The following is a 13313-nucleotide window of genomic DNA, read 5'->3' as shown; positions in this document are numbered from 1 at the left end:
TTGTTAGGGGTGAGCTTAATGAGGAAACATTTGTGGAAGAAACACCTAATTTAAGTATTGATGTTGGTGAAAATAATCCACTTTTAGGTCATGAGGCAATGCAACAACATTTTACCGACACTTTTAATGAAGATGATAATGATGATAAAACACAACCCCCCGAAAATCCCATAGGAGATACATGTCCTGCACAATCACATACACAAGACAAATCACCTAGAACTCATAAGCCAACAACTAAAGTTTGGAAATTTATGACTAAGAATAGGGAAAACCAATCAGCTACATGTACCCTATGTGGACAAGTATTTAGTTTTAAGCAAGGAACTGGTAAGGATGGTGGAATGGGTACACTAAATGGTCATATGAGAACCAAACATATGGATGTTTGGGGAGAGCAAACGGGTTCAAATGTGGGGGGTATTCAAATGACGATAGACCCACGAACCGGTAGAAATTTTAAGTATGACAAGAAAAAAGAGCATGTAGAAATAGCTAAAATGGTAGCTTATGATTGTTTACCATTTTCCTTTCCCTCGGGTTTGGGGTTTGTTACTTACATTCAACGTTGTTATAATCCGTTATTTGAGGGTATTCCTAGAAGTACTTGTAGAGCCGATGTTATAGATTTGTTTAAAAAATATAGATTTTATTTGCGCCATGTATTTAATTCTTTAAATTGTAATGTTTGTCTTACCGCTGATTTGGGTCTTAGTCTTAACAAGTTTGATTTTTTTGCTATTACATGTCATTGGGTTGATGACAACTGGGTTATGCAAAAAAGAATTATAGCTTTTTTATATGATGAAGAAAAAGGTCGTCACGATGGAAAAATTTTAGCGGATTCAATGTCTACTATTTTGAGATTTTTTAACATTTATAGAAAAACACTTTGTATTGCTTTAGATAATGCTTCTAATAATACAAAGGCGATAGGTCTTATAAAAAGAGAACTAAACCCTCCGCTAAGAAATATTTTTCATGTAAGATGTAGTTGTCACATTTTAAACTTAATTGTTAAAGATGGTCTTGTGCATTTTGAAGATTCTGTTCAAAGAGTTAGAGATGCGGTTGCGTTTATTTTTTGTAATGCTAATAGGGGAAGAATTAGAGATTTTAAGAATGCTTGTGTGGAAAATAACCTTAGACCTAGGAAAATTCAAGTAGAAATTGAGACTAGGTGAAACTACACTTACATTATGCTACAACAAGCATATGAGTATAGGATTCTCATACAATAAGTTCATAACAAATATAATATTAATAGTGAGGATTGGTTAACTTTTATGCATTGGGAAGATGTTAAAGAATGTGTTGACCTCTTAGAATTTTTTTATAATGCAACTCTTGCTTTTTCTAGACAATTCTATCCCACGGTAACCGGAATTTTAGCCTACTTAGCGGAAATAGCTAGAGTTTTACAATAGTATAAATATAAACCCGGTTATCAAGTGGCTATTTTTGAAATGATAATCAAATTTAAGAAGTATTTTTTTCCATCCCAACTTTATTTATATTGGGTTCTCTTTTAAATCCTTGTTTAAAAATGTCTTATACTAAAAACTTGGTTAGTCAAATTTATACATTTTTAGAAATTGAAGAGGGAGTTCAACCATCTTTAGCTGAAGCCGAACTCGCTATTGATGATGAGTTTAGAAAAGTTTTTACTCATTATTCTAGTTTGGAAGAACGTGCTACACCCGTTGCTCCACGCCCTACTACTTCTCAGAGTAGCAAAAAGGGCTTGTCGGGTTTAAAAGTTTTACATTCACAACCAGCTTCTTCTTCTACTGCAAACTTTGATGAATATAACTTTTATTTGATGCAGCCAAATGTGGATATCAAGGAACTGGATGACTTGGACGTCTTAGCATGGTGGAAGAAGTACAAGGCAAGTTATCCGGTACTTTCAAGATTGGCTCGAGATATCCTTATGGTTCAAGTATCAACCGTGGCTTCGGAGAGCGCATTTAGCCAAGGAAGACAGCAAATTGGAGACCATAGACATTCATTATTCGGCTTTAGCTTGCAAGTACTAGTGTGCATTCACGATTGGATAAGATCGGAGAGACGCAACCAAAACTTAGAAGCGGAGGAAGGCGAAGAGGAAGAAATTGAAGATTTGATAGCTAGTGGACAGGACCAAATGGAAGACTTTGAAGATATTTCCATGACCGAATATGATGTGGGGGAAATTAACGATATGGTTCAAAATTGGTGATTTTATTATTCTACTATTTCTGTACAACTCATGTATTATTTCCAAGTTAAAAAAAAACTACAACTTGCAAATAAATGTTATCCAAGAATGAATAAAATATATGGCTCATTGAGTTTTCTTCTATTAACTTGTGTTCATATTTTTACTTTTATTAAGTTAGGAATATACCTAAAATATACTAAGAATATACTTATAATACACATCTACTTAAATTAAAAATTAGAAAGTTATATAATTGAAAAATAACTAAAATATACTAAGAATATACTTATAATGTATAGTATACTATAAGTATAACTTAAACATATATATATATATATATATATATATATATATATAACTTAAACATATTTATATATATTAAGTTATATAACCTAAGTATATTGATATGTTTAAGTTATATATATACTATATATTATAAGTATATTCTTAGTATATTTTAGTTATATATAACTTATATATATATATATATATATATATATATATATATATATATATATATATATATATATATATATTTAAGTTATATATAACTTATATATATGTATAACTTACATAAACATATTTATATATATTAAGTTATATAACCTAAGTATATTGATATATATATAAGTATATTCTTACTATATTTTAGGTATATATATATATATATATATATATAAGTTATATAACCTAAGTATATTGATATATATACGTATATTCTTACTATATTTTAGGTATATGTAGTATAACACTATAACTTAAGCATATAACTTAATATATATATGTATACGAAAAACACTATTCTGTATTGCTGACTTGCTGTTAGCTTGTTAGTCAGTAAATATTTAAACTTTACTTATAAACTTGTATAACATATGTAAATATACCTACAATATACTAATAAATACTAATATATATATATATATATATATATATATAATACAAAAAACAAAAAAAAAAGTTTTAACGACTTTGAACCGGACCGGTTCCGGTTTGGGATTTCAAACCGATAAACAGGAACCGGTTAAACCGGAACCGATTAAGCGGTTCTGGTTTTTTAACCGGAAACCGGCCGGTTCCCTAACCGGTTACCGGTCCGGTTCCGGTAGCCCGGTTGACGGGTTTAGAGTAAGAGAATCATGTATTAAACCTCCAACACACACTTCTATGTATACAAAGGTGACAATGTTTTCCTTATAAATTTTTCTTTCTTTATAAAAAAATGTACAAAAATCCATATAATCTAAGCTCTAACTCTAAATTATTGACAAAAATTATATAAAAACATACTACGGTCTTCCACGACTGCGCGAAGCGCGGGTTGATACACTAATTTCTACTATAATAGAACTATTGTGATCTATTATGCTCTCTCTGTTAGAGATAAAGTTCAATCACTATAAGTTAGGATAGCAATCTCAATTAGTTAGGATAGCTAAGTTCTGTTAGCTATATCTATACATAATATAAAGTTAGGCATACACAAGGTGACGTGACACCTCTCTATGGCCAACGATTCTATTTATCTTTTTTCTCCTTTTTTTGAGCTTTTTCTTCCTTATTAGTCTAAATAAAAATGTCTAAATATTAATTTCTCTCAATTACAATTCCTTCATGATAAGCTTCAAATAACATTAAAATATACCCAATAATGTGTTGAGTCTCTTGAGTTTTCTATTTCGCTTTAGAAAGAGAACGAAAGATTTAAAGACATAAGTAACCGAAAAATAAGTCTACTTGATATCCAAATCAAGTTTTAGTGCTTGGACATGGGAAGAGAGAATTGCTACTTCGGTTGGTTGCTACTAATTTTTATTGTGTTCTCCAGTGTTGCCTTTTGCCACGGTGACTTCTAATGAACAATGGGCTAATACCATTCTGCAAATATCACCTCAAATTTCTTTTCTTTCCTCTCATCCTTACATATATGTTTATTTACACAGATAAGAGCTTGAAGTTTAATTTGCTTTTGTTTGTTGTGTGTTTATGTTGTTGATTAATTGCAGGAGATGACTTTTCGTCATGATATGGTTGGAAAACATTACCCCATTTTTGCGATTAATGAGAGGTAATTTTCCTTTTTTTGTTAGATTTAGGATCTTGATCTTTTCATTTTTATTTTTATTTTAGACAGCTACTTTAAGGGGGAGGTTCTAGGCTAATAATCGTGTGTGTTTTTATTTTCCTTTTTTTCTTTTTCTCTTTTTCGTATTTTTTTTCCCTTCAGCATAATCTACTATTTTATGCATTTACAAAGAAATGACATGTCATAAACATTTATTTTATTTATCTACTATAAAAAGCATATTCCTCCCTTTTTTTTACTCTATGATTTTTTATACTTATGATCATGTCATACCTCTATAAAAGAACGCATTTAAATGGATGAGAAAATATTAATTATCAATCATTACTACTCTGGCATAAAAGAATAGGTATTAGATGGTGCTAATTTAAGGAATCTTTTTCCTTGTTGGATAAATTTTCCCCCAGGAACCAAGTCAAATATACAGTTTGTGTTAAAATGAGTTGGAATTTAGAATCTCATTTATTTGGATTTGAAGATCGAAAAGAATCTTTAAAATATTTTGAATAATACAAAAATATCTAATAAATCTAATAGCTTTTTTCACACCGCGTGATGCGTGGCCAAATTTACTAGTTTTAGGATATAAGGATAAGTTTTGTTAGCTATTTTATCTCCCTATTCTTCTATATATTGTTGTAAACATTCGGTATTCGGTTCGGTATTTTTAAAGTTCGGGTTCGGTAATTCGGTATTCGGTAATTGAAAGTATATACCAAATACCGAACTTTCAAACTTCGGTTCGGTAATTCGAGAATCAGTAAATCAAATTTCGGTTCGGTACGGTATTCGGTAATACCATTTTTTTGCTAGCAGCTGCATTCATTCATCATGTGCAAGAGTTCACATCACAATTACCCCTCAATTTTCAGGAAAAAGTTTCTATGGAATATGTTAAACAAGGAAACCAGCAGAACTACAGGAAACAGGCAGAACTATCACTATCACTACTGTATGTTAAGCAAGGAAACCAACAGAACTATAGGAAACAGGCAGAACTATCACTAAACTTATAGCATTTTAAGATGGTTAGGTTAAAGGCAAATAAAACCATGCAATCGGGCTACTGTATTCTGTAAGCCATGAAGTCATTCCTCATGTATGCTATTGATGGTATTGGACCTTGTTTGGCTAGTGGTCCATTTTCATAAAGGTACAAATTTGCAGCATTATCATTCTCCATATATTGCTTAGAGCCTTAGATTCATTTCTAGAGTTCTCTCTTTTTATTTCGTGAATATTTTATTTGATACATTATGGGAAATGAGCAATAGAAAAAAGGATATCTAAAAGCCGCAATTTACGTTTCGCAAAATACTAGGACTTTTCAGTTTCATAACGTAGTGAAAGAGGAGGATATTTAAGAGAACTGTGTGCAACACACTACTGTAATTTCGGTATTCGGTATTTACCGAATTACTGAACGGTATAATTGTAAATACCGAATACCGAATACCGAACCCGAAATATTAAATTTTATATTTCAGTACCGAATACCGAACCGAAAACCGAATTACCGAATACCGAAATAGCCGGTTCGGTTCGGTAATTCGGTTTTCGGTATTTTATGCCCAGCCCTAGCTGTATATATATTCAACAATGTGGTCAATAGAAAATACACCTTGGAATTCTCTCAAAATCTGATCGTATAACATGGTACTAGAGCCTACCATGGAATCATCATCATCATCATCATCTTCTTCTTCTCAACTTTCAGATTCCACCTCTACAGCAAAAACCTTAACCACTCCAAGTCTTTTTGCTACTTTTACCTCATGCTCAACTTTCTTTTTCAATAAAACTCAAACCAACAAACTACTTGACTTAGAAAACTCAATTTGTTCCTATCATCAAATGCTACAATCTTTTCAATTATATCAATGGTACACCAGCACCTACCTCTACGATCATCAATACCACAACCAATCAATCAGAATCAAGTTATCTAAAATGGTTACAAGAGAACCAACTCTTATTAAGTTGGATATTATCATCTTTAACCAGGAAACTTTTCCTTATATCACTGGTTTAGATACTGCCTTTGAAGCTTGGACAACTCTCTCAAATGCATTTGGTATAAGCAACAGTGCTAGAAGAGTCCAATTGCACATCTCCTTGCAAAACATGACTCTTGGTGACAAACCAATGGCTCAATTTCTACACGAAGCTAACGCTATCGCTGACGAGCTTTCCACTGCGGGTTTTGGGCTAAACGGTCCTGTTACACCCCGTACCTCGGAGGAGCACTGGTTAAATTTGAATGTAAGTATGTCGAGTTATGGCTAGGTAAAACCATTTTGGAGTATGAGGAACGAGGCATTATTAAGTATATTGTTTAAGTAAAGGATGATTATGATCTTGTAAATCGTAATCGGGAAAGACTATTTTGAAACACAAGAACATGACCATTATCATGTATAATAAATGATAAATATCATGTATGGAGAGTTTCGGAAGATTTCGAGATCAAGCAAATTGAAGAAAATAAGTTCGATGAAAATTTGAGAAATGTTGGGCAGATTTTTAGTCAACTTTGGAGGGGCATATCTCCTAGTATATTAGGAGTTTTAAGGCACTTCAAAAGCCTAAAATGAAGTTCGTCGAGTCTAGTTTGTAACGCAACAAACCGCTCGTTGATAGGACATCGGAGTAGAGAATTATGAACGTTACAAACTGAGCTGTCAACGCAGAAACATGACTGCTACAGTACTGCTACAGTACTGCTACAGTACCGTTACAGTACTGCCGACTTTGCCGACTTATAAAAGGGTTAAAATCCCTCTTTTTGGTCATAAAAACCTCTTAAAATTTCCAGAAAATTCAGCAACTTAGGGGAGCAAAAATACATCACAAAAGTGAGAATTTTGGGTAATTTCAAGTGACGAAGTATTAATCGAGGTCCAAGTAACGTGCGGTTGTGATTATAGTATCGTCTTGCGGCGGAATTGGCTTGGATTCAAGGTGAATGTTGGAGATATTATTGTCCTAACAAGGAAAAGGTATGAATCTCCCCTTATTGGTATTAATTTCGGCTTCTTTACGGAAATAAAGTTATTAAATAGTCGTATCACAAGTTGGTTAGTTGAGAAATTTAGAAAACATCGTGTGGGATGTTTTAGGAGATATATTGGCATGGATAATGGTATTGATGATGTTGGTATTGTTGTTGTTGATTGGTTGTTGATATTATGATTTCGGGCTAGGCATATAAACAGGGGAGATGCTGCCCGAATTTCGACAGAATCTAAAAGGATTTTAATTAAAGTCTTGAGACAAGCATGATGACGAGCCTAACAATGATATGAATGCTTGTATATGTAGATTACGAGGCTACGAATAATCTTAAGTGAATTGCGAGACTGGAAGTAAGTTGGGAGTCGAGAAATTATCTTCCAGGTATGTTAAGGCTAGTCCCCTTCTTTCTAAAGGCACGATCCTTTCGTTATAAATCTTTGTGTCGTACCCATAATATCATTGGTTCCGCAAATGCTAGAAGTCCACGAATTTTGTGATCCTTATGATGTTATCGAGCTTCTAAAGGCATGATTCTTTTCCTACCAAACCATACATGAATTCCATAAAAAATTTCATTTCCAAGAATGTTAGAGATTCATGACTCTTAAAGTTTTATGATGGTAAAGAATGAATAAATTTTTATGATAACCATGATGATGATTATGAGGGATTTATTTATCCAAGCTCTAAGGCATACGGATTTCATGTTATTATGAGATGATTTTATTCATAGAGACTTCCATGTACATGAGCTTTATATTATTATGATGACTATGATGAGAACAAGTTTATGTTTGAAGGCTCCAAGTTTATGATTTCAATGATGATATGAGAATATTGAGCTATCTTTTGACCTTTCTTAATTTATTCATTATTGTTGGTCTCACCTTATAATAATTGTTCCCTTCAAGGTGAGACAAAGCGACGATGATTATTCCATAATATAATCGGAGGTTACCGACCTTACGTCACTCCGATGTATTCATAGCTTTTATTTGGCTCTCATGCATGCTTTATATATATGTATGTATTTTCTCACACCGCACCGCGCTATAGTCGGCCGGGAATGACACTTAGATGTGCACACCACTGCAGTGGACATGTTATGATATTGCCCCGGACGCGGGCTAATGATGATAACACCGAGCCTTAATGGCCGGGCATGATACGATATATATGACACCGAGCCTTAATGGCCGGGCATGGTACTATGTATATGTATAGAATTTTTTTTTTTTAAAAGGCTAAGCATGCATGACATCCGCTTTATGAGGCATTCAGATGTACAAGTTATCTCTCTTATTCCATGTTACCTTTCATATTTACATTATGGTGTTATTCATGCGTTACATACTTAGTACATTATTCGTACTGACGTCCCTTCTGGTGGACGATGCGTTTCATGCCACGCAGGTGTATACAGATAAGTAGAGGATATTGCTAGAAGATGTTCCAGCTGGATTGGCGAGCTCCATTTCTTTCCGGAGTGTTGCCGAGTCAGAGTATCTATGTTATGGTATATTGATTTATGTTAGAGACTTTGCAGACAGAGTCACGTATATAGCATGTCAGCCTTGCACGCGGCTCTGCAAGCCGATGTGTCATTATGTATTATGTTACAAATTTCATATGACTACAGATTTTACTTGATTTGAGAAAGACGAAAAGAATGTTTTTTGAAAAGCTTTCATTATGCATTTCATTTCGTGAAATTAAGAGTCCAGCGAGATTATGAATATAACGAGAACCAGTGGGTTCGCTCGGCTCTAAGTAAAGGGTCGAGTGCCCATCATGCCCTATCAGGACTGGGGTGTGACAGGTCCAAAAATACTCTTAACATGATATGATATTGTCCACTTTGGGCCAAGCCCGCACGGTTTTTCCCAAAAGGCCTCACATCATTAAGATTATCAAACTCCTTATAAGTAGGCTCCTTTTTCTTTCCAGCTACCAATGTGGTACTTTATTCGCACACCCAACAATCTCCCCCTCGAACTAAGTTCCACACGACTCATTACGGGTCAAAGATTCAACGTGTCAATGTGCCACCCACATCGTCAGAGTATTTACGGTCACCGAATCCCAAAGGCTGTGTATGCGTCTTCAAAGCTACCGGTAAAGGTTGTAAACCGGCCCATAGATGGGCAAAGGCACTAAGCCGGGCCCCAGCCACACTCCGCCATCTTTATACTCGTCCTGCCAAACCATTGGTGATACCAGTTGTTGGGCTAAAACGGTCCAAAGACACTCTTAACATGACGTGATATTGTTCGCTTTGGGCCTAAGCCCGCACGGTTTTCCCAAAAGGCCTCACATCATTAAGAGTATCCAACTCCTTATAAATAGCTCCCTTTTCTTCAGCTATCAATGTGGTACTTTCTCTCTAATAGATCTTCTGAGAGAACTCTCTGGAACATCAATAGCAACTAGTTGCTGGCGAACCACATCATCTTCCACTGGAGCATCAACAATATCATGCTGGTCATTTTGAACATGATCACTATCTTCATTATCAACTTAATCTTCATTATTTTGAAGATTTTCTTCAGGTGCAATAGTCACAGAAACTGGATCAACATCAACTAAGCTCTCATTGCTCTGAGAATCAACCTTCTCAGCTTTGTCAAAATCTTCAATTGTTTGGTCTTCAAAGAACACAACATCACGACTTCTAACAAGTCTCTTCTCAACTGGATCATAGAAACGATAGCCAAATTCGTCTTGACCATAACCAATGAAGATACACTGCCTAGTTTTTAACTTCCAGCTTTGACCTCTCATCCTTAGGAACATGCACAAAGGCCTTGCACCCGAAGGCTCTCAGATGAGCATAAGAGACATCTTTACCAAACCAAACTCTGTCACGGACATCACCATCCAAAGCAACAGTAGGAGATAAATTGATAACATAAGCAGCAGTATTAAGTGCTTCTGCCCAAAATGAATCTGGCAACTTAGCATCTGAAAGCAAATATTTAACCCTCTCAACTAGAGTTTTGTTCATCCTCTCTGCTAAACCATTTAACTGAGGAGTCTTTGGAGGAGTTTTCTGATGCCGAATACCCTGCTGTCTACAGTAATTATCAAAGGGACCAATATATTCACCACCATTGTCTGAGCGGATGCATTTTAGTTTCTTCCCTGTCTGTCTCTCAACCAAGGCCTGAAAAGTCTTGAACACATCAAGTACTTGATCCTTGGACTTCAAAGGAAATACCCAGAGTTTGCGAGAATGATCATCAATAAAAGTCACAAAGTAAAGTGCACCACCACTAGAGCTTACTTTAAAAGGACCACACAAATCAGAATGCACCAACTCCAGCAAATCCAGCTTTCTTGAAGGTGAATGACTCTGAAAAGAAACTCTTTTCTGTTTCCCGGCTAAGCAATGAACACATCTCTTTAACTTTGCTTGTTTCACTCCAGAAAGCAAATTCTTCTTAGCCAAATTATCAATCCCCTTCTCGCTCATATGACTCAACCTTCTATGCCATAACTCTGATGAAGTATCATTTTCCACCAAATTTACTGAGTCACTACAAATGGAGCCCTGAAATAAGTACAAGTCAGATATCTTGTTACCTCGAGCCACAATCATTGAACCTTTAAGAAGCTTCCACTGGCCACCACCAACGGTTTGATCATAACCCTCATCATCAAGCTTTCCTACAGAAATTAAATTCAGACGAACATCTGGAGCATGCTTGACATTGTTAAGAACCAACCTTGAACCGTTCTTACTTTTCAAGCGAACTGTGCCAATACCAGGTACCTCAACCCCACTATCATTGCCCATTCGTAGATTTTCAAAATTACCCGAAGTATAAGAATAATTCAATGCCACCATTTTCCGGTTCGTTCATTCGGATTATCATCCTCTCATTGCAACATTGTTTGCAGAAAAGTCACATGTATCATTTTCTGATCTTTTTGGTGGACTTCTGTCTCATGAGATCCTCTTGCAGAACTCTCGCAAACCATTTCTCTGTTGTCACCAATGTTGCTCGACAACACACTTCATCTGTACACCAATTCCATCAGAGCTCTCAGAAAAATAATGGTTACAGAAATAATGGTGCGTCATCTAAAGGAAACAAAAAATGGTTTCCTGATCCTTGTCATATCTGTGGACTCAACAATCATGAAGCTAAGTGGTGTCGTAAACGTTATGATACTGATAATGATAAAATCACTGTCAATGCCGCCAATGTTAATGCGTCTTCCGATGATTGGTTTTTTGACACTGCTACTTCTCATCAAATGACGCCTGATTTGTCTGCACTTGAAATCTCCGAGGAGTAAAAAGGGCCTGACAAGGTCACTACAGGTCATGGTCATGGTTTGCACATTAAAAACATTGGTCACACTACAATATCTTTTAGTAATTATCAGTTTCCTTTGAAAAATGTTTTACATGTGCCTGCCATACAACAACAATTGTTCTATGTTAATAAATTAGCTAAAGACAATCACTGATCCTTTAAACTTGACTCTGATGGGTTTATTGTGAAGCATCAGAAAAATAAAAAGGTGTTGTTGAAGGGCCCAGCTGAAGACGGAGTTTACAGGCTTCCTATTGCTGCATTAGAGTACATTAAAGGAAATAGCAAGGTTTTTAAAGCTGTTCGGACTGCTGCACTAGATTGACATGCTCGGCTTGGTCATCCTCAATAATTAACAATCTCTTGTATTGTTAATAAGTTTAGTTTGCCTAGTAATTCAATAAATCATCTGATCTATGTGAGGCTTGTTTTTTAGGCAAACATAGTCGGATTTCTTTACCCGTTACTGGTTCTATTGCTAGTAGACCATTGGAATTGATTCATGGAGATATATGGGACCAGCTCCCACCTTATCTTTTAATGGAGATAAATATTTTGTTCTATTTGTGGATGAATTCTCTCGTTATTGTTGGTTATTTCCTATTAAACAAAAAAATGAGGTTCTTTCTACTTAGTCGAATTCCACAAAATGGTTGAAAATCAATTTCAAACCAAAATCATTAATTTCCAATCAGATTGGGGTGGTGAATTTCGTACTGTCAATACTTTATCTGAGGGAAAATGGTATTCAACATCGCATTACTTGTCCTCATGCACATCAGTAAAATGGTCAGGTTGAAAAGGAAAATCAGACACCTAGCGGATACATGCCTCACCCTGCTCGCTCATTCTGCAGTTCCATCACGATTTTGGAACTTGGCTATGCACACCGCTGCGTACTTAATTAACAGGCTCCCTATTCAAGTGCTTCAACATGTCTCACCATTTGACAAACTACATGGAACTTCACCAGACTATGGATTTCTCCGTGTCTTTGGCTGCACTGTCTATCTTTTGTTGCGACCCTACAATCAACATAAGTTCTCCTACAGAACTACAACCTGTGTTTTTCCCGGGTACGCCAAGGACCATCACGGTTATGTCTGCTTCAATCCTCATGATCATAAAATTTATCTTAGTAGGCATGTTTGTATTGATGAAACTTGCTTTCTGTATAAGGAGAAAAACTTGTCTGATTCTTCTATCTTAGGAACTCCTCCCAAGAAATTTAATTCCACTCCTTGGCTCACATTAATTGCGTCAATACCGCAACCTGACTCAGCTGTACCATCATCTTCGTCACTTACACAGATTTCTATTGATTCTTCTAACAACAATAATTCTGGTCTTTGCTTATCATCTTCTAGTGCTTCTCAAGATCATATTGATTCTCCTTGGGAGCAGAAACATGATGTCCTCCCAACTCCTACTGAGCCATCAGAACTACCTGGTTGCACTCATCTAATGGTTCTAAGACAAAATCCTAAGAAGAAGACACTAGCTTTCATGTATGTTTCGGATGATAAAGTTTGATCTTCCTCCATTGCTCTTCCAGAACCAACATGCTACTCAAAAGCACTCAAAATTCCAGCATGGAGAGAGGATATGAGCTCTGAAATAGTTGCTTTGATACAACACCAAACGTGGGGACTTGTTCCCAAACCAGCACATTCCAATACTGTGGATT

The 13313-nt window shown here is 35.4% G+C and overlaps 1 long non-coding RNA gene across 1 annotated transcript; it reads left to right on the top strand.

Annotated features, from left to right (window-relative positions):
• The first annotated feature begins 3787 nt into the window (after window positions 1-3787).
• On the top strand, window positions 3788-12191 carry LOC132618742 (uncharacterized). Its single transcript, XR_009574284.1, has 3 exons — window positions 3788-4271; window positions 8718-8820; window positions 11817-12191. It is a non-coding gene; the product is annotated as an uncharacterized LOC132618742 (long non-coding RNA).
• The last annotated feature ends 1122 nt before the right edge of the window (window positions 12192-13313 follow it).

Source organism: Lycium barbarum, chromosome 11 (assembly GCF_019175385.1).
Source record: "Lycium barbarum isolate Lr01 chromosome 11, ASM1917538v2, whole genome shotgun sequence".
Taxonomy (NCBI): Eukaryota; Viridiplantae; Streptophyta; class Magnoliopsida; order Solanales; family Solanaceae; genus Lycium; species Lycium barbarum.
The sequence above is the reverse complement of the archived record's forward strand: the minus strand, read 5'-3'. Positions and strand labels throughout refer to the sequence as shown.